We start from the raw sequence: 21,936 nt of genomic DNA on the forward strand, positions 1-21,936 counted from the left end.
TTTTCTTTTCTTTTCTTTTCTTTTCTTTTCTTTTCTTTTCTTTTCTTTTCTTTTCTTTTCTTTTCTTTTCTTTTCTTTTCTTTTCTTTTCTTTTCTTTTGGGATAGGTTAGTTGAGTTGTATTGTGTACAGTTTAAGAAGTTTTGTTTATCATTTTGGCCTGGCCAATTTCTAAAGCTATCACCACAAAAACAATGAAAAGAATAAATCAAAGCAAGAGATACTGTGTCTTGGTACATTTTTTTTACCTGTCTGTTTTAGACCTGTCCTAGACTGGGTCCTAACAGCATTGCTTTAGTAAATAACTTAGAAAAAAACAAACAAAGAAAAAAAACTAGAAACAACTGCACGCCTTTAGGTACAAGTTAAACATCATAAACCATGAGGCTTTAAAGGGTTCCAAAAAATAAGTCAGACTAAATATAAACATGAATAAAGAGCTGAATATTTCTCACATGCGGCTTTTGGTTTTAGTGAAGTTGGTGCTACTTTGGAAAATATCTGCTTTACTGCAAGTGTACTGAATTAATACAACGCAGATGGAGCAAAAGCTTTAAGAGAAAAACAGGAACATACAGTCAGCATTGCACAGGTCAACAACATTACAACATTTCTGAAATAAACAGACTCAATGGTTACTTAAGAGGAGTTTTAAGCGTTTTTACTTTTAATTTTACATTTCGGCTTTATATTTTATAAATATTTCACAGTAGAAAGTAACGGTATGATATTGTATGTATTTATGTTTATAACGTGCTTATTAGATAAAATATGAATCTTGTAAAAATTAATAAAATATTTTTATATTTTAAATGCCTTTAATGGTTATTTTATTATTTCTATAATTATTATTTTAAATATTTATTAATTTATGCAATTTTAATTGTTTATCAATGTATCATTTAAATTAATCTTTTTTTAATATTTGAGTATTATATTTTTAAATATTATTTTTGAATTATATCAAGCAACGAGAAATGTTGTGTAATGAAGTGTGTTTTAAACCCCAACCCATCCCTAACACTGAGACTGTGTCTGAATCCCAAACACTAATTAAAAGACCATAACATACTGTATCTACATAAGTTTCAAATAAAAGACCAGAGTCAACAAACAAACACATCCCAGTTATCCCAGTCTGCTTTGCTGCACTTACTCTTGAAAATAGATACTACAGGATGCTATGGAATATGCAGAGCACTTCCGAGCTCGGCATTTTGAATAACCAAGAAGGGATGCTAGTCACACTGATTGCCTTCTTTACTTTGTCTAGACTGTTGAGCAAGTTTAAGAAATGTTCCCTCCTGCAACTGATAATGCTTGTTTCATCCTTCAGAAGAGAACTGCCATCAGCAGAGAGCAGTAGTATTATGCTTGTTCTTGAAGGTATATAGACCATCTTTAGAGTCTAAATTTCTAAATAAAAAGATTTATTTTCCACTCAACAAAGTCTTTATCTGTGAGGGCATTGAGCTGGAATGTCCTGAGGTGGAGAGACAAAGCAGAACCCAGCAGGGTGCAGCAGGCTCAGGTGGATTTGTCTTCATCTGTGTCTACAGCTCATTCTACAAAGAGAAAGGGAAAAAACACATTAATTCTGTGGACCAACCCCCTCTGCTGGCCTTGAAGTGCTCTGACCCATTCCGCCATTTAGCACCAGGAGCAGCAGGAGGAGTGGGAAAATGCAGCTGAAAAGTGGTGGTGCAGGTGTCACAGAAGATAACAAAAAGAATACAACATTTTATTTTACATACTAAAACATTACTAAGATAAGAAACATAATGTCACTACATGATCTAGAAACACTAGTTCAAGCATTTGGTACCTCCAGGTTGGATTGTTTACTGTCCAGAAGTCCCAGTATGAGCATATACTACATTTAGTCCAGAACACAGCAGCTAGAGTCCTAACTAGAACCAAAAATCAGGTCAGGTCAGATTAAGGTCCAGCGGCCAGGAAGGCAGTGCAGGAATGCACTGTGGCGTGCATTGTGCAGGCCAGGGTACTGAAGAAGGCCTGTCCGTCCACAACAGCCAAATAAATTATCACAAATAATATATACCGTGCCACTGGACTCAAACTACAGAGGCCGAGATGATGGGGGTTGCTTTAGGACTTTTGTGTGTGTGTGTGTCTGTATTTGTGTGTGAGTGTTTTAACATATATATCAATAAAAACATTATGCAAATATTCTTAGCATGAAATATTGTAATTTATAAAATCTGTTGTTTTATCATATAATAATAATAATAATAATAATAATAATAATAATAATAATAATAATAATAATAATAATAAAATGATAATAACAATAGGCTTAGTGGTTAGCACGTTCACTTCACACCTCCAGCATCCTGGGTTTGAGTCTCGCTCCCGCTCACTGTGTGTGTGGAGTTTGCATGTCCTCCCTGTGCTTGGTGGGTTTCCTCCGGGTGCTCTGGTTTCCTCCCACAGTCCAAAGACATGCTACTAGGCTGACTGGAGTCTCTAAATTGCCTGTAGCGTGTGTGTGTGTGTGTGCCCTGCAATGGGTTGGCACTTCGTCCAGGGTTTATCCTGCCTTGATGCCCGATGAAACCTGAGGGAGCACAGGCTCCCCGTGACCCAATGCTAGATAGGATAAGTGGTACAGACAATGAAATGAAACAACAACAACAACAACAACAACAACAATAATAATAATAATAATAATAATAATAATAATAATAATAATAATTCAGCAGTGCCCCCAGCAGGACGATTAAGAGAAAAACACATTTCACTAATGTTTTACTGCCATCTTGTGGATCCACAACTGTTAGAAATAAAATCACTTATAATTTATTTTAATTATTAAAGTTTTTTCTCAGCTCTAAAGATCTAGAAATCTAATATTTTCAGATCTTAGACACAGACAAAAAATATAACACTACAGAGAATTCATTAGACATTACATAAAAATGGAAAACACAGTATCCAAATCAGTTAAATTCAATTTAATTTGTATAAAGCTTTTAACAATAGACATTGTCTCAATGCAGCTTTACAAAAATATAAAAATAGCAAGCCTGATGCAACAGGATAACCCTCACTGCCATCTGGGTCATGGCACCAGTGTAACATCCCCGGGTCCTACTCGCAACCACTGTAGTGGAAAACTTTAAACTTTCTGTAATCATTTATGTACGAGGCTTGTGTACGTGCAGACTGTTATGTATATGTGTGGAAAAGACTTGAAATGTGCTGACAGTTCTTTTTATAATCGTTGGAGACAATATGTCACATCCAAGGGGAACTAAGATGGCAGGGTAAGGAACTGAGAGGAGACCCCTGCCCTGCAAATATAGCTTGAACTTTTGAACTCATGCAACTTCTGTAAAGAGTGTACGCATAAAAGCAGCGTGAAAGAAAGGGGAAGCGCCTCTCACTCGCGGATACACTGTGTGTGTGTGTGTGTGTGTGTGTGTGTGACTGAGACGTCCTGTGCAGTCTTTTTTATTAATAAACTTTTCTACTCTTACTATGACTTTAGTGAAGTCTCCAACTTATTTAAATTTGTTTAACTGATTTCCACGACAATTCTTTGGCACCCCCAGATGGGACCCCACGGTTGAGCAGCTGGAGGAGACCGAGTAAGTGCGGTGCACAGTACTTCGAAGGCGTAACTTCATCCGACGCTCTCGTATTGGCTATTTGAAGCTGAGGAACTTGAGAAAAATCCCCACGCTGTTCAACACCAGGGTCAACATCAGTTAAGAGGTAAGTTTCAAATTTCTGCAGATTGCATAGGAAAGACTTGCACCTGGGATTTGTCACTGCGTGTCTGGGACCTTTGTAACTTGGGCAAGATAACAGACACTGACTAGGGTCAGGAGATAGTGGACTAGAGTACCACAATGTGGGGTGAAAGACCCCCAGGAGATGTCTTGTTTCTTGCCTAGGCTTTCAGCTGGTTCAAGGAAACTGCCTTTGGGACTGATGAGTCCATTGTATCGTCCTCTGAGGGACCTTCTCTGGAGAAGAAAGCAGGTAAAAAGTAAAATCTGCAGAAATTGGAAACATGAAATTGAGTAAGGAAAATGGGGACTTGTCATAGTGAGTCTAGAAATAGGAAGTCAGAGCAAAGGTTGACAGAATTAACAAGCTATCCCAATGTGAAATTTATGTTAACTAACTACGGGCCAGGTTCACTAAAACAATATGTGCTCTGGGTGGATTCAATTCAATTTTCAAACATATAAACAGACAAACAGACAGACAGTCCTAGATGTTATCCCAAGTGAGCAAGCCTGAGGTGACTGAGGCGACTGTGGCAAGGAAAAAATCCCTTAGATGGTATGAGGAAGAAACCTTGAGAGGAACCAGACTCAAAAGGGAACCCATCCTCATTTGGGTGACAACTGTGGGAGATAATTTTGTAAATGAAGATATATGTATGAGGTGTGTGTTTGATGTAGTGTGAAATAATCAGGGGACAGCAGGAGTGAGTTCTCAGGTAAGGTTTATTCGTTAGGTCGTTTGAGCTTAAGAACAATATAAGGTTTAACATGGCATGTTGGCCTGTCACGGGCCTTGCACACAGGCTGCAAGGGCTTTGAAGAACAAATAGTTGTATCAATGATGTCAGTCTGGCAGGCCTTCTCTGCGGTACCAGGCTTTCCAAACTTGGACCAATCAATGGCAGAGATGCACCCTAGATCATCATGGTCAATCTTCGCTCCACTGGTACCTGGAGCGGCAGTGATCTCATCATGAAGTAAACGCAGCGCGTGCTGGACGGCAATGGTGGTACCAGGCGAAATATCTAGAGTACATACGTAGAAGACAGCGGATAAATCAGAAAAGCCGTGAAGTGTAGAGTGTAATAAAAGAAAGGGTGTTGGCCCCTGAAGGACTGAGAACTTACCCATGCTGTCTCCTGAAGAAGAATGAGGTGTTGGCGAGAGTGAGGCCGAAGACAATCCCACTGGTGGGGGCGGAAACGCCCAATTTTTAATATAATGATTTAGGGAAGTTTAATTATAATGGTATTTGAAAATTCAAAGATAATGGTGTAAAAAAAGAATCTAAAAGGTCTAAAAAAGAAAGAGGGGTGGGATTGTCTAGGCAAAGAACCAGTGACATGTTGCATTGGGAAGATAAGGGAAATGTATATAAAGGCTGTAGTTGGAGTTCCCCGGAGAGAGGTTGTTGGGACGTTCATGCGTGAGCATCTCAATTCTTGTGTCAGCGCTGATTACAAAATAAAATCTCTTATCTGCATTCATCTAGTCTGCTTGATTGGCTTATTTAGTTTTGAGGCCTTACTAACTCTGAGTCTCACTCAGATTGAGCTGTTGGGTCAGTGTGGAGCTGGAGTCAGATTTTAGTAGTGAGTACAGTAGAATTTGTATTCCACACAACTGTGTGATGCAGATACAGCATGCAAGATTCAAGATTCAAGAAGCTTTATTGTCATTTCAACCACATATAGCTGATGCAGTACATAGTGAAATGAAACACCGTTTCTCCAGGACCTGGTGCTACATAAACATACAACAACAAAGTTCAACATAAAAAACAACACCACAGAGCTAGGACAGAAGATTGTCTTAGCCACATAAAGTGCACAGTGTGCAGCTAGGTGCAAACAGAGCATAGACAAGACAGTGCAAAAGACAATAAATACAAGAAAGACAACACAAAGGAACACAGGACACTTAGCGCCGAAAAGAAAGAAAAGAACATGTGTACTGGAATGTAAGTGAAATAAAATAGATAAAGTGAAATGATGTAAAAATAAAAAAGTATTGTGCAAATAAAATTGTGCAAAAATACACAGCAGCGGTTGCGGTAGTGCAAATAGAATAAACATAAATATAACTATAGCAGCGGATGACAGGTAGAGGTAGTGCAGTAAGTAATGAACAGTATAAATTATGTGTGTGTGTGTTTGTGTCCACACAGTCAAGAGAGAGTGTGTGTATCTGTGTGTGAGAGAGACAGAGAGTTAATATACAGTTCAGTCCTGAGTGAGAGTGTGTGTGTGTGTGTGTGTGTGTCTGTGTGTGTGTGTGTGTGTGTGTGTGTGAGAGTGTAGAACAGTTCAGTCCAGAGTGTTGAGGAGCCTGATGGCTTGAGGAAAGAAACTGTTACACAGTCTGGTTGTGAGGCCCGAATGCTCCGGTACCTCTTTCCAGATGGCAGGAGGGTGAAGAGTGTGTGTGAGGGGTGTGTAAGAGTGTGTGTGGGGTGTGTAAGAGTGTGTGTGAGGGGTGTGTGGGGTGTGTAAGAGTGTGTGTGAGGGGTGTGTGGGGTGTGTAAGAGTGTGTGTGAGGGGTGTGTGGGGTGTGTAAGAGTGTGTGTGAGGGGTGTGTGGGGTGTGTAAGAGTGTGTGTGAGGGGTGTGTGGCGTGTGTAAGAGTGTGTGTGTGGGGTGTGTAAGAGTGTGTGTGAGGGGTGTGTGGGGTGTGTAAGAGTGTGTGTGTGAGGGGTGTGTGGGGTGTGTAAGAGTGTGTGTGAGGGGTGTGTGGGGTGTGTAAGAGTGTGTGTGAGGGGTGTGTGGGGTCAGCCACAATGCTGTTAGCTTTGCGGATGCAGCGTGCGGTGTAAATGTCTGTGATAGAGGGGAGAGAGACTCCAATGATCTTCTCAGCTGTCCTCACTGTCCCCTGAAGGGTCTTGTGATCTGAGACGGTCCAGTTCCCAAACCAGGCAGTGATGCAGCTGCTCAGGACGCTCTCCATGGTCCCTCTGTAGAACACAGTCAGGATGGGGGGAGGGAGATGGGCTTTCCTCAGCCTCCTCAGGAAGTAGAGGCACTGCTGGGCTTTCTTGGTGATGAAGCTGGTGTTGAGTGACCAGGTGAAGTTCTCCGCCAGATGGACACCAAGGAATTTGGTGCTCTTGACGATCTCCATCGAGGATCCGTCGATGGACAGCGGAGAATGGTCACTCTGTGCTCTCCTGAAGTCAACAACCATCTCTTTGGTCTTGTCAATGTTCAGGGAGAGGTTGTTGGCTCTGCACCAGGCTGTTAGATGTTGCACCTCCTCTCTGTATGCTGACTCGTTGTTCTTGCTGATGAGACCCACCACGGTCGTGTCATCGGTGAACTTGACGATGTGGTTGGAGCTGTGCATTGCTGCACAGTCGTGAGTCAGCAGAGTGACCAGCAGTGGACTGAGCACATGGCCCTGAGGAGCTCCAGTGCTCAGTGTGGTGGTGCTGGAGATACTGCTCCCGATCCGGACTGACTGAGGTCTCCCAGTCAGGAAATCCAGGATCCAGTTGCAGAGAGAGGTGTTCAGGCCCAGGAGACTCAGCTTCTTAATCAGCTGCTGAGGGATGATTGTGTTGAATGCTGAACTGAAATCTATGAACAGCATTCGAACGTAGGAGTCCTTACAGTCCAGGTGTGTGAGGGCCAGATGGAGGGTTGTGGTGATGGCGTCTTCTGTGGAACGGTTAGGACGATACGCAAACTGCAAGGGGTCCAGCGAGGGTGGTAGCTGTGACTTGATGTGCCTCATGACGAGCCTCTCGAAGCATTTCATCACGATTGGTGTGAGTGCGATGGGACAGTAGTCATTGAGGCAGGAAACTGTAGACTTCTTTGGCACAGGGACGATGATCGTTGTCTTGAGGCACGTAGGGATGATGGAGCTTCTCAGCGAGATGTTGAAGATGTCAGTGAAGACATCTGCTAGCTGCTCTGCACACTCCCTGAGAACTTTTCCAGGAATGTTGTCTGGTCCAGCAGACTTCTGTGGGTTAACTCTGCATAGAGTTCTTCTCACGTCAGCCGTGGTGAGACAGAGCACTGGGTCATTAGGAGGAGGGATGGTCTTCCTCACTGTTGTGTTGTTCTGTGCCTCAAACTGAGCATAGAAGTCGTTCAGAGCATCTGGAAGGGAGGCGTCACTGTCATAGGAAGGTGAAGTTGTCCTGTAGTTGGTTATCGCCTGGATGCCCTGCCACATGCGCCGGGAGTCTCTGCTGTTCTGGAAGTGGCCGTGGATTCTCTGGGCATGTGCACACTTCGCCTCTCTGATGGCTCGGGACAGTTTGGCCCTTGCAATTTTTAAGGCCGCCCTGTCCCCTGATCTGAAGGCAGAGTCTCTCGACTTCAGGAGAGCACGCACTTTCGCAGTCATCCACGGCTTCTGGTTGGAGTGTGTTGTGATGGTCTTGGAGACGGTCACGTCATCGATGCACTTCCCGATGTAGCCGGACACTGATGCCGTGTATTCCTCCAAGTCAATAGAGTCGCCGTTGGTTGCAGCCTCCCTAAACATGTCCCAGTCAATGCACTCAAAACAGTCCTGAAGAGCAGAGATGGCTCCTGCTGGCCAGGTCTTAACCTGTTTCAGAACCGGTTTAGAGCGGTGTGACGAGTGGTCTGTATGCTGGAATCAACATAACAGAGATGTGGTCTGAGTAGCCGAGGTGGGGGCGGGGCTCCGCACGATACGCGCCGGGAATGTTTGAATAAACAACATCCAGCGCGTTCGTCCCTCTCGTAGCAAAGTCCACATACTGATGGAATTTAGGGAGCACTGTTCTGAGATTTGCATGATTGAAATCTCCAGCGATGATAAACAGTCCGTCAGAGTGAGCATTCTGCAGCTCGCTAATAGCTCCGTACAGCTCACACAGAACCTCCTTAGCATTAGCGCTGGGTGGAATGTACACTCCGATAATGAGAGTAGTGGTGAATTCCCGGGGTAAATAAAAAGGTCTGCATCTAACAGTCACAAACTCCACTACCGATGAGCAGTAGTTAGACACAAGCACAGAGTCCTTACACCATTCCGTGTTGATGTAAACACACACACCGCCACCGCGAGTCTTACCGCACAGAGCTGCATTCCTGTCGGCACGAAACACGGTTAGCCCGGCTAGCTGAATGGCGGCGTCCGGAACTCTGTTGCTGAGCCACGTCTCCGTGAAAACAAAGACACAGCAGTCTCTGAACTCTGAACCGTGTAGTTCACTGGAGTCGGATGTAGTCCAGTTTATTATCCAGTGAGCAGACGTTGGACAAGATGATGGAAGGGAGTGCCGGCCGGCTAGGGTTGGTTGTTTGCCTAGCACGGACACCCGCCCGTTTACTGCGCTTCCGCTTTCTCAAACACCGTTTGCGACGTCCTCTCTCCCGGCCACCGGCAACAGGCGATGCCGAGGACTGAAGGCCTGGACTTCGCAGCAAGCCGAGTTCGCGAAGTTTGCAGAGTACTTCATCATGCAAGTTAGTAACTGCATGATTTCTGTACTGTAATATCGTCTGGCGGTCGTATACATGAACACCACTGTCTTTGGTGTCCATGCACTTTAAATTTCGCGCTAAAACAAAAAGAAAGCACCATATTGGTTCCGGAGTGGCCGCTGAGTGCTACTGCCGCGCCGCTATCTTGGTATCTTCTTGTTCATGTGTATAGTGTTATGTAAATCAAAAAAGAGGTTGGTGTCCATGGCGCTGCTTGAATATCCCAATCCTCACAAGCAGAACCCGGCTGGAGCTGGTCCATCTCCGGATGCCACTGGATCCGGCACAGTCTCTGTATGCCTCGGGATGGGTAGAAGAAGGGAAACAATGGAACAGCATTAGCGTAGCTGCTGTTCATAATATTAGCAGTACTAGCTGAATGTGCATTTAATCAGATGTACTGGAGCACAAGGTTATGGGATGTGTTAGATGTATGCCAGGATAAAGAGATAAGTCTTTAGTCTACATTTAAACTGGGAGACTGTGTCTGAGCCCCGAACACTGTCAGGAAGACTATTCCAAAGTTTTGGAGCTAAATACAAAAACGCTCTACCCCCTTTTGTGGACTTTGATATTCTGGGAACTACTAGAAGTCCGGAATTTTGTGATCTTAAAGAGCATGATGGATTGTAACGTGTTAGAAGACTGGAAAGATAGGTGGGAGCTAAACCAATTAGAGCCTTGTACATGAGTAGAACTAATTTATATTCAATTCTAAACTTCACAGGTAGCCAGTGCAGGGATGATGATATTGGGGTTATATGATCATATTTTCTTGATCTGGTAAGAACTCTGGCAGCTGCATTCTGGACTAACTGTAGCTTGTTTATTGAATATGCAGGACAAACACCTAGTAATGCATTACAGTAGTCCAGTCTGGAGGTCATGAATGCATGAACTAGCTTTTCTGCATCAGATACAGATAAAATGTTCCTAAGCTTGGCAATATTTCTAAGATGGAAGAAGGCTGTTTTTGTGATATTGGAAATATGATTTTCAAAGGATAAGTTGCTGTCTAATATTACACCCAGGTCTTTCACTGTCCAGCTAGTGGTAACAGTGCATCCTTCTAGATGCAAGCTGAATTGCGAGAGCTTCTGTGTACTGGTTTTTGGACCAATAAGTAATATCTCTGTCTTATCAGAATTTAATAATAGGAAATTATCGGTCATCCAATCTTTAATATCTTTAACACATTCAGTTAGTCTAGACAAATTAGATATTTCATCTGGTTTTGATGAAATATATAACTGGGTATCATCGGCATAACAATGGAAACTAATCCCATGCCTTCTAACGATGTCACCCAATGGAAGCATGTATACTGAGAAAAGCAGAGGTCCTAAAACTGACCCTTGTGGGACCCCGTATTTCACTGGCACTACACTGGACAGTTCTCCATTTAAATCTACAAAGTGGTATGGATCAGACAGGTAGGATCTAACCATTTTAATGCCTGTCCCTGCATGCCTGTGTGATTTTGTAAGCGATCTATGAGAATGTTATGATCTATAGTGTGGAATGCAGCACTAAGATCAAGCAGGACTAAAATGGAGATGCAGCCTTGGTCCGAAGCTAAAAGCAAGTCATTAGTGATTTTAACTAGTGCAGTTTCTGTACTATGATGGGGCCTAAAACCTGACTGAAATTCTTCAAGGATATTGTTTTCCTGTAGGAAGGAGCATAATTGAGCTGACACCACCTTTTCTAATATTTTAGATATAAACGGAAGGTTTGAAATCGTTCTGTAATTTGATATTTCATCAGGGTCTAGTTTCGGTTTCTTAAGAAGAGGCTTAATAACTGCTAACTTAAGAGATTTTGGGACATAACAAATAACAAAGAGTTAATAATATTAAGAAGAGGCTCTCCAGCTGCATGTATCACTTCTTTCAGCAATCTAGTTGGAATTGGATCCAACAAACACGTTGTTGGTTTAGCCGTGGTGATAAGTTCTATTCTAGCTCTTCCTTCCCTATGCTGGTAAAGCATTGTAGCTTTAAATGTGGAGCTTTAGGCTGGTCTGGATCACCGGATGCCATCAATGGTTGAACATCCAAAATTTTGTTCCTGAAACTATCAATTTTTTTAGTGAGGAAATTCATAAAGTCCTCACTACTAAACTGTGCTGAAATACTCTCTCCAGAAATCTGATGCTTTGTTAGTTTAGCCACTGTACTAAATAAGAATCTGGGATTGTTCTGATTGTCATCTGATTGTTCTTCAGATGCTCAGCCCTAGCAGCTTTTAGAGCCTGTCTATAGTTGGACAGACTGTCTTTATACACAATTCTAAAAACTTCTAAGTTGGTTTTTCTCCACTTTGGCTCGAGGTTACGGGTTGTTCTCTTGAGGGTGTGAGTATGACTATTGTAAGATGGTGCAGGTGTTTTATCTCTGACCTTTTTAGTCGGATGGGGGCAACAGTGTCTAGTGTGCTGGTGAAAATAGTGCCTATGCTGTTGGTTACTTCATCTAGTGCATCTGCATTTAGGGGTCTAGTAAGAAGTTGAGACAGATCTGGCAGATTGTTTGTAAATCTGTCTTTAGTGGTCAGAGTTATAGTTCTACCAAGTTTATAACGTGGAGAGACGTGTCTAATATGTTCTACAGGTAGAGTGTACATTAAGAGGTGATGGTCTGTGATGTCATCACTTTGAGGTAGAACAGTTATATCAGTAACATCGGTCCCATGTGATATAACTAAGTCTAGTGTATGATTAAAACGATGAGTTGGTCTATTAATGTTTTGTTTAACCCCAAAGGAATTTAGTAAATCTATAAATGTGAGTCCTAACACATCGTTAGCATCGTCTACATGAATGTTAAAGTCTCCTACAATTAACACTTTGTCAAAACTGATCAAAAGATCTGAGAGTAAATGTGAAAACTCATTAAGAAAAACACCGTAGGGCCCCGGGGGTCTGTACACGGTGGCCAGAGCAAGAGATAGTAGGGATTTTTTATCCCTGTCTGAGAGTGCAACATTAAGGACAAGCACTTCAAATGAGTTAAACCTGGGTCCTGTTTTCTGAGTAACGATAAGAGAATTATTATAGATGGTTGCGACACCACCACCACGACCTGTCTGACGGGGCTCATGCTTATATGAATATCCTGACGGAGTAGACTCATTTAGGCCAATGTATTCATTTGGTCTAAGCCAGGTTTCAGTAAGACAGAGTGTGTCGAAACTATAATCTGAGATCATTTCATTAATAATAAGTGCTTTCGGTGCAAGGGATCTAATGTTCAGAAGCCCAAACTTAAGAAATTGTTTTTCTTTACCTATTTGGTCTATTTCAGGATTAATTGTAATAAGATTATTTCGAGAGTTAATAACGAATTTATCTTTTAATCTCACTAATCGGGGAACAGACACAGTTTCTATAGGACGAGCTATGTGTGAACTTGTATTAGTCTGGTGAATTGAACAGTAGCTATTATAGATATAATCTGAGGAATGACTTACCAGTCAGATGGTGCGCAGTGTCCTGGATATGTTGTCCGAGAGGACTGCTGCTCCAGCTCTGCTTGGGTGAAGACCATCATAACGGTAGAGCCTAGGACGCTCCCAGAAAACATTCCAATTATCAACAAATGGTATATTCTGTTCTTGACACCAAGACTGTAACCATTCATTAAATGCGAAAAGCCTACTGAACCTTTCGATTCCTCACTGGAACATGGGAAGTGGTCCTGACATGATGATCCTCATCGGGGGTGATGTGGTGTGAACCTTCTCTACCAGGTTCTTGAAGTCCTTCTTCAGGATCTCCGTCTGCCTCAGCCTGATGTCGTTCATGCCAGCATGGAGGACCACGGCTCCGATGTTCTTGGTGAGGATCGTCAGTACCTGTGCAGCGACATCAACAACACGAGCACCACGAAAACAACGATGAGTGTGGCTTTCCAGTTAATGCCAGTTTTAGTCTGAGACAGCTGGAGACTTTAGGAAGTAAACTCAAAAAGAAAGAAAAAGAGAAAGTAGAAGTAGATTGGTCAGTGTTTAAACTGTGGGAAAAAGAGAGTATGAATAGAATGAGTAAATCACAACCTAAAAATGTGAATAAACATAACTTGCACATAACCTGCAATGTCCTAAGTCAGTTATAGAATACGACCTGGATGGACCACCACCTCGGCCCCGCCGGCGCAGCAGTTCAATGCAGCCCATGGCTTAGAAGTTCGCCAGCCAGCGATGCATCCACATGCCGCCGACGCACATGACCCTCCATCAGTGTATGACAGACAACTGAACATCGACCTGCCGCCGCCACCTCCACCAGAACAATCGACTGACCCGCTGAGGGAAGAAGTTGCAGCTCTGAGGATGGTCGTAAAAAACCTGACAGGGAAAGTGAGCACACCTTTGAGCCTCGTGTCCAGTCACACCAGAGGAAGAGACCGTTTCACAATATCTGACCAGACTGATGGAGGTACATGATGCTCACAGCAGTCTAACAAAGCCTGCAGATATGTCCGCTGAAGGGGTGACGCCTTACGAGGCACACCTTAGAAATAGCTTCATGAACGGTCTGAAAGAAGACATTACAAGAAAAGTTAAAGACACATGCATAACATGGGACACTGGCAAACTCACACTGATTGAACAGCATGATGTCCATGCAGAAAAACTCTTGAATCAAGATAAGCAGAAGGAGCAGAGAAGGTGTGAAGATGACATGCACAAAACACAGAAGACCCTTCTCCAGATGGTTGCTGTTCAAACCCAACAAGGGCAAAGTTCGGGGAACAGAGGACGAGGTAGAGGACGTGGACATGGCAGAGGCAGGGGTAGAGGCCGAGGAGGAGGACCAGGGGGAAGTTGATGTTTCATTTGTGGATCCGATGAACAATAGATGAAGGACTGTCCCAAGAAGTCGCCTCATCAGAGTCAGCAAAACAACAACGACATGGGAGATTGAAAAGAAGAGAGGGGAGCAGAGGAGGGGGCTCCAGAAGGGTTGGCTGAGTCACAATCTTTTATGCTATGCAAAGAAGACATGCTTAAGCTAACCCAAACCTCTCCTGTCACTGATGTAGTTGTTGTTCAAAATGCTATCTCTTATATAGAACAAAATATTTGAACCTAAGGGAACTTATGTTAAATATCAGACAGAACCTCATGCAAAATTGCCCACATTGGTACTTGTAGTTGAGGGAAAACCTGTCCGATTTTTGGTAGACTCGGGGGCAGGGAGATCAGTGATTAAGTCTAGTGAATTCGCCATACCTCCTAAGCTGAGTGGACGATTTCTGCATTCTATAGGGGCGTCGGGGGTTCTGGTTACAGAACAGTTCTCAGTACCACTAAAATGTAAACTGGAGGGCCATTGGCCATTGAAATTCTCATTTGTCATATCTGAATGTTGCCCGGTAAATCTCCTGGGGAGAGATCTTATGTGTGAGCTTAATATTAGCATTTCTAGTGATCACATGGGATTGTCTGTCAGTTATCCTGACAGCACGGAGTTCCGCTGTGTTGAGTATGATCCAAGCAGCTTGACCTATGTATATGAGTGGAAATTGTGTGATGCCGCTGTAGGAACAGTAAATCGGACACTTGTTGACAAGACACATGTCCTTACTAACCCAGTATGCACTGACTTCATGGCACCTGACAAATTGCATTGCACAGCACATGCACAAGAGGGTGCGCCAGATAGTGAATATGAGTCAGAATGGTTCAGAGAAGGTAGGGAACAAGAAGTTTTGTTGTTGAAGAAATTGTTGTGGAATGCGCATTTTTGCGTGGCTAAAGTAGACCTGTCTCGCATAAAAGTAGTAAGCCACACCCATTCACTGTTTGGAATTCTGCCCCACATGTCTCTCTGGCAAAGCCACCTGATGCCCAATGGAAGGATGTCGGTCCATGGGTTTTAAAAGTTGTGAAGCATAGGGACTGGGTCCCAACTTCTGACCCAATTGTCAAATTTAACCTGGGGGCAAATGCCTATAGCATGTCCCTCGATAGGGTGACTAAGGTAGAGAGAACTGTGGAAATGATTCCTGATGGTAGGCAGGAACCATTAGCTTGTGCCAAATGTGTTCAATTGGCCATTACAGATCCTAGGTTACAAGGGGTTCCAGAAACATTATGGGCAAAACATAAGTATGATGTGGGATTAATAAAGAACTGTCCTCCAGTACAAATAACTCCAAAATCTGATTATAGGCCCTGCAAGCCTCAGTACCCATTGAAACCAGAGGCCATTGCTGGGATAACTCCTGTGTTCAAATCCCTGCTAGAGGCAGGAATTAGAATTCCATGTGAAAACTCTCCAGTACGCACTCCTATTTTTCCAGTTAAGAAAATTAGGAGTGGCGCAGAGGAGTGGCGCATTGTGCAAGATCTGAAAGCTGTGAATGACGCAGTCATTCCTAGAGCTCCTAATGTGCTGAATCCCTACACCATACTTATGCAATTGACACCTGAATGCAAGTGGTTCACGGTAGTTGATCTAGCAAATGCATTCTTTGGTGTGCCAGTACATAAGGATAGTCAGTTCTGGTTTGCGTTTTTGTTTAATGGAACATCTTACACTTTCTCCCGACTGGGACAGGGTTACTGTGAATCACCGAGTATTTACAATGAGGTGCTAAAACAAAACCTGGATTTATTTCAGCTAAGTGATGGTTCAACTTTACTTCAGTATGTAGATGATTGTTTATTAGCAGCACCTACTGAAGAACAGTATGAATCGGATACAATCAAATTGCTGAAACATTTGGCCGAAGAGGGTCACAAAGCTAGTTTATCTAAATTACAATTTGTGCAGCAAGAAGTCAAATTTCTAGGGCATTTGATTTCAGGTCAGGGTAAAAAGCTTGAACATAGCCGAGTTGAAGCCATTCAGAAAATACCAAAACCGGTAACCAAGAGACAGCTGATGTCATTTTTGGGTATGTGTTCCTATTGTAGAATGTCCATTCCAGATTATGCAATCCTCGAGGCCCCTCTGAGCGCAATAGCTCACGGGAAGGGTCTACAGGCCCACAGTGCACTTAGTTGGACGCCCGAGGCTGAAAAAGCCTTTATGGCATTGAAAAGAGCTCTGCAGACCACTCCCACATTGGGCATTCCAGATTCAAATAGGCCTTTCTTCCAAGCAGTAGATGAAAAACAGGGATGTATGTCATCAGTCCTACTCCAAGATCATGGTGGTAAGTTGCACCCAGTGGCTTACTTCTCAGCAAAACTGGATCCAGTGGCAGCTGGGCTGCCCATGTGCTAAAGATATGTTGCAGCTGCAGAAAAAGTAGTAAACGCATCTCGAGATATAGTAGGTTACAGTGCGTTCACACTTTTAGTCCCACATGTCGTATCACAACTCCTCCTAGAACAAAAAACAGCACACATGACCACGGCAAGGTGGGTGAGATATAATACAACATTGCTTGAAATGCCTAATATAACTGTGAAAAGATGTACTGTATTAAATCCAGCTACACTTCTTCCTACAGAAGCTGATGGAGAACCACATGACTGTGTCGATGTGATTAACGAAATTTGTATCCCAAGGCCAGACATTCAAGTGACGCTCCAGAATCCTGACTTGGAACTCTTTGTGGACGGATCTGCATCCAGAGATGCTGGCACAGGGCAAAATTGTGTGGGGTTTGCGGTAGTTACACATCATGACACTTTGAAAGCAGAGCCACTTCCATCCAATCTCTCCGCACAAGCGGCAGAATTGATTGCGCTTACTGAAGCTTGCAAAATAGTGGAGGATAAAATGGTGACCATATACACAGATAGTAGATAAGCCCATCACACATCACGTCCTGATATCAGCCCTGCTCGATGCAATCTTACTCCCAAAGACAATTGCAGTGTGTAAATGTGAAGCTCATACTAACAAAAGTGATCCCGTTTCACAGGGCAATGCAAAAGCGGATGCAGCTGCAAAGGCTGCAGCCAAACTTCCTCTTGCACGCAACCACAGTATGTGTATGACTAACGTTTTTACTCCCGCAGCAGACATCAAAGAGTTACAGACATCAGCCACACTAGAGGAACAGGCAGTGTGGAAAAAGGCGGGGTGTTCTGTCACAGACGGGGTATGGTACGGCCCCAATCAAAAACCATGCTTGCCTAAAAAGCTATTTAAATTTTATGCTAAATTGACACACAGTCTCGACCATGTGTCAAAAGGAGGGATGTATAACAGTATCTCAAGACATTGGTTCACCAAGGGCTTTACTATTTACTCACAAAAATTTTTGTGAAAAATGTGTTATATGCACAACAAACAATGTGGGGCGCGGCACCAAAATAGCCCATACTGCACATCCTCCACCAGAGCGTCCCTTTCAACACTTACAAATGGACTTCATTGAACTAACACCCTGTGAAGGGAAAAAGTACTGCCTAGTGATAGTAGACATGTTCTCAAAATGGGTTGAAGCATTCCCAACGTCCAAACAAGATGCCAGTGCAGTAGCTAAAGCACTGTTGACTGAAATTATTCCTAGATGGGGTATCTCTGAGAGAATTGGCAGCGATAATGGGACTCCATTTGTTAATCATGCATTGCAACAAATTAGTGAGTATCTTGGATTTGATTTGAAGCAACACTGTGCCTACCACCCAGCAAGTGGAGGTGCAGTGGAGCGTGAAAATGGCACGTTGAAAAACAAATTGGTTAAGTGCTGTGAGGAGACAGGGCTGTCCTGGGTAAAAGCCCTGCCACTCACGCTAATGCACATGAGAACCCGAATAAGAGGGGAAGCTAACCTAAGCCCGTTTGAGATACTGACTGACCCCGAGGCGATTCATGGATCAATATGAAGATGCAATGCTTGATTATTGCTCGAACTTGTCCTCTGCTTTGTCTGTAGCCCATAAACAGGTGAAGGACACTACCAGAACTCAAACAGACTGACCTCCACGACCTCAAGCCAGGTGACTGGATTGTGGTGAAGGACTTCAGGTGGAAGAATTGGAAAGCCAGGAGGTGGCTAGGTCTGTTCCAGATCCTGCTAACAACTCAGACAGCAGTTAAGGTGGTGGAAAGAGCAACCTGGATACACGCAAGCCACTGCAAGCGAGTTCCAGAGCCAGAGATCAACTAAGATAGAATAGCGACAGTCACCCTGTCCCTGTCAGTGTCCTAAAACCTCGTAAGGGTGGGATGAGTGCTGATTGGGTATACCCGCACTCCGAGCACCTGAGCGTCAAGAAAGGTGATACACCATACAGGTAGATAGGACAAACAGTTAAAAACACGAAAAGCTAACTCACTGAATAAAATGAAGGTCCTCACTCTGCTGATAGGGATAAGCCTCAATGTCTGTCCAAGTGAATCACACCCACATAACAATGTTTTCTGGCAGTTCGCAAACTGGACAGCAAGTCATGTTACGTGTGCCATGCCCTGCCCACGGCAGTCAATTCACACACGCTGCAACCATCAACAGCATGGGAAAATACAATGCTCACAGCGGTGGCTCGAACATGTATCGCTCCAATGTGTTTGAAATCTAGTAATTTAGATGCGAATCTCACACATGCCACCTATATCAAGCAATCAGGAATCAGGTGGTGCGAGAACAACACAGACAAGAACATGTGTACACGAGTGCTGAGGACAGCCTTATATGGCTATCAAAGAAATGTTTTGCAGAAATGAGAAGGTTCAAAGCCATTTTTCCACCGCACTTCAAGTTCCCTGCATGTTTCAAGGGCAATGGGAACCAATTCCTGGGTGTAACACATAATTCATCATGTGCAACTACCTACGAATCTTACAACAGTAATAACAGTTGCAGCAAGAAACCATGTTCAGCATTACATCCTGGAGAAAATGGCACGCTTCCTCATAGCGATGATTGGTACTGGGTGTGTAGGCAATGGGTATACACCTTTCTTCCCAAATATTGGAAAGGCATCTGCACACCTGTGCAATTCAAGGATCCCTGATTTTGGTCACAAACAGTCCCATGGGTTTGAATCACCATTACTGTGCAAAAAGAAATGCAGACGATGGGTTTCCCCCACAGTATGGGGTAACACAACTGTAGAACCAACTAGAGGTCACCCACTTTCAACTAGCCACCTTTGTCAACGCCACTAATGCAGCAGTTGAGGGCATTAAAAAGGAACTCACAGCACTGCGCCTAACAGCAGTGCAAAATAGAATGGCCCTGGACATAGTACTAGCAAAGGAGGGTGGTGTTTGTCAAATAGTGGGCGACACATGCTGCACTTTCATTCCAGCCAATGATGACGACCATGGGCAGATCTCTATAGCACTGGAAAAGATGCATGAAGTTGCTGATCAACTTAAAGATGATAAAAAAGGCCAAGTGGGCTGGGGACTATGGCATACTCTGTTCGGGCATTGGGCCCCATACCTCTCCCTAGTGGTACCAGTGGTAGCAGTGGTCATACTTCTGTGTCTATTCGGGCCCTGTTTGATAAAATGCTTACAGAAATGGATGATCAATCAGGTCACCGGATACACCATGTTGCTGCAGACCGACAAGGAGGGCGGGAAACCCACCGTCAGGTCAGTAAGGACAACTGGCTCGCTACAGGGGAATGACGTCGAACACCCCTGGCAACCACCTTTCCAAAATGAGGATCCGACTCCGGACTGGCCGCTAGACCCGTTGGACACAGAGTATTCACCAACTCTGAATGTGGACACTGATGAAGAAAATGATGTGTAAAACCTGAGTAAAACAATAATGATGATGCTATTATCTTACTGAACTCTGCATACTCGTTAGAGAGTCTTTCCTCTACAAAAACAGCAGTATAGTCTTTTCTACAATGATCTAACTATGTGACAGCATAACTGAAAACCTGGTGGGAAGGTTATGATTGATGTTTGTTAGATTATTACTTTATAATAAGCTTAAAATTTTGTTATGTTGTTGTCCCTTAAGGACAAAAGGAGGGATATGTAGAGGAAAATTTTAAACTTTCTGTGATAATTTATGTATGAGGCTTGTGTACGTGCAGATTGTTATGTATATGTGTGCAAAAGAATTGAAATGTGCTGACAGTTGTTTTTCTTTTTATAATCGTTGAAGACAATATGTCACTTCTAAGGGGAACTAAGATGGCAGGGTAAGGAACTGAGAGGAGACCCCTGCCTTGCAAATATAGCTTGAACTTTTGAACTCATGCAACTTCTGTTAAGAGTGTACGCATAAAAGCAGCGTGAAAGAAAGGGGAAGCGCCTCTCACTCGCGGATACACTGTGTGTGTGTGTGTGTGTGTGTGACTGAGAAGTCCTGCGCAGTCTTTTTATTAATATACTTTTCTACTCATACTATGACTTTAGTCAAGTCTCTGTAACGTGATTTCCACGACACCACTTCAAGTGGGTCTTGGGCGTGGGAGGGGGCGCACTAACAAGAAGGCTAAATATCGCACCCACTGGCATCAGTCACTAGTGCACCTCTTGAGATCAGGGGAGTGAGGTTTGATCTGCACAGCACCTACCTCTCACCTCCATTACAGCAACTCAGGAGGCTTTTCATCATATAGCTTGTCATCATAAATAACTGCGACACCTCCTCCCCCGCCTGTTAGGCAAGGCTGATGTATATAACTATAACTGGGTGGACAAGCTTCATTTAATTCTTTGGTTGAATCCATGGTTTTGTTAAGCATAGAACACTAAACTTCTAATCAATAATAATTTCATTAACAATAAGTGCTTTAGATCTTATATTTAACAGTCCTAGCTTCAGATCAAAGGTGCTGTCTGTGCATTCACTATGATTTAATTTTATGTTAATCAGGTCAATAAAACAAATTTTCTGATTGTTAAAACATTTTTGTTTGGTTCGGGGAATAGACACAGTCTCAATGTTATGAACCCTGAGTGATGACTCTTTGCAGCCAGCAGACGGTCAAGATTAGCCTGCTTGTCTGCTCCCTGGCCCTGGCCCTGGATTGTCACTGATTAACTAGATCTGCTCTAAGACTATGTGCGATGCTGCAAGAAATGAGAGCAGCACCCTCCTGAGTGGGATGGACACTGTCCCGTCCTAACAGGCCAGCCTTGTGCTCCAAAGTGCTTGAGACTTTACACACCTCTACAGTATTGCTCTTAGTAACCTCAGACTGACGAAGGTGTATATCATTAGCTCCTACATGGAAAACTATCTTTGAGAACCTATGCTTAAGATTACCTGTTATGTCCGGCACCCTGGCTTCCAGAATACACCTAACCACTGCTGCTGGAGCTCCCAAAGGTCTAGCTATTTCACATGCCTTAAGATAGAGTCTCCTATACCAGAGCTATAACCAAATCAATCAATCAAATCAGTCAGTACATCACAACAGTATATATATTTTATATGTACTGCAAATAATACACTATATTTGTGTATTCAATACTTGCATAGTGTAAAAATACAGTGTCACTTATTAATGTTATAATAACATTGTAATGAAAATGTTAGACAAATATGTGTGCATGTGTGTGTGTGTGAGTGTGTGTGTGTGTGTGTGTGTGTATGTGTGTCTTTGTGTGTGAGTGTGTGTGTGTGTGTAGAAGGGATGTTTAGCTGATGTAGTTACAGTGTGGTTTATCAGTGTGTGTATCTGCTCTGTGCAGCTGTCAGGCATTAATGCTGTACGACAGCCGAGTGTTTCCTCTCTCTGAAATCAGTGTGTGATGTGATCGACTCTCATCACTCACACACCTCAGAGACAGGAGGCGGAGCTCTGTTCATCAGTCACACACCTC

The sequence above is a fragment of the Hemibagrus wyckioides genome, linkage group LG19 (assembly GCF_019097595.1).
Source record: "Hemibagrus wyckioides isolate EC202008001 linkage group LG19, SWU_Hwy_1.0, whole genome shotgun sequence".
In the NCBI taxonomy this organism is placed as follows: Eukaryota; Metazoa; Chordata; class Actinopteri; order Siluriformes; family Bagridae; genus Hemibagrus; species Hemibagrus wyckioides.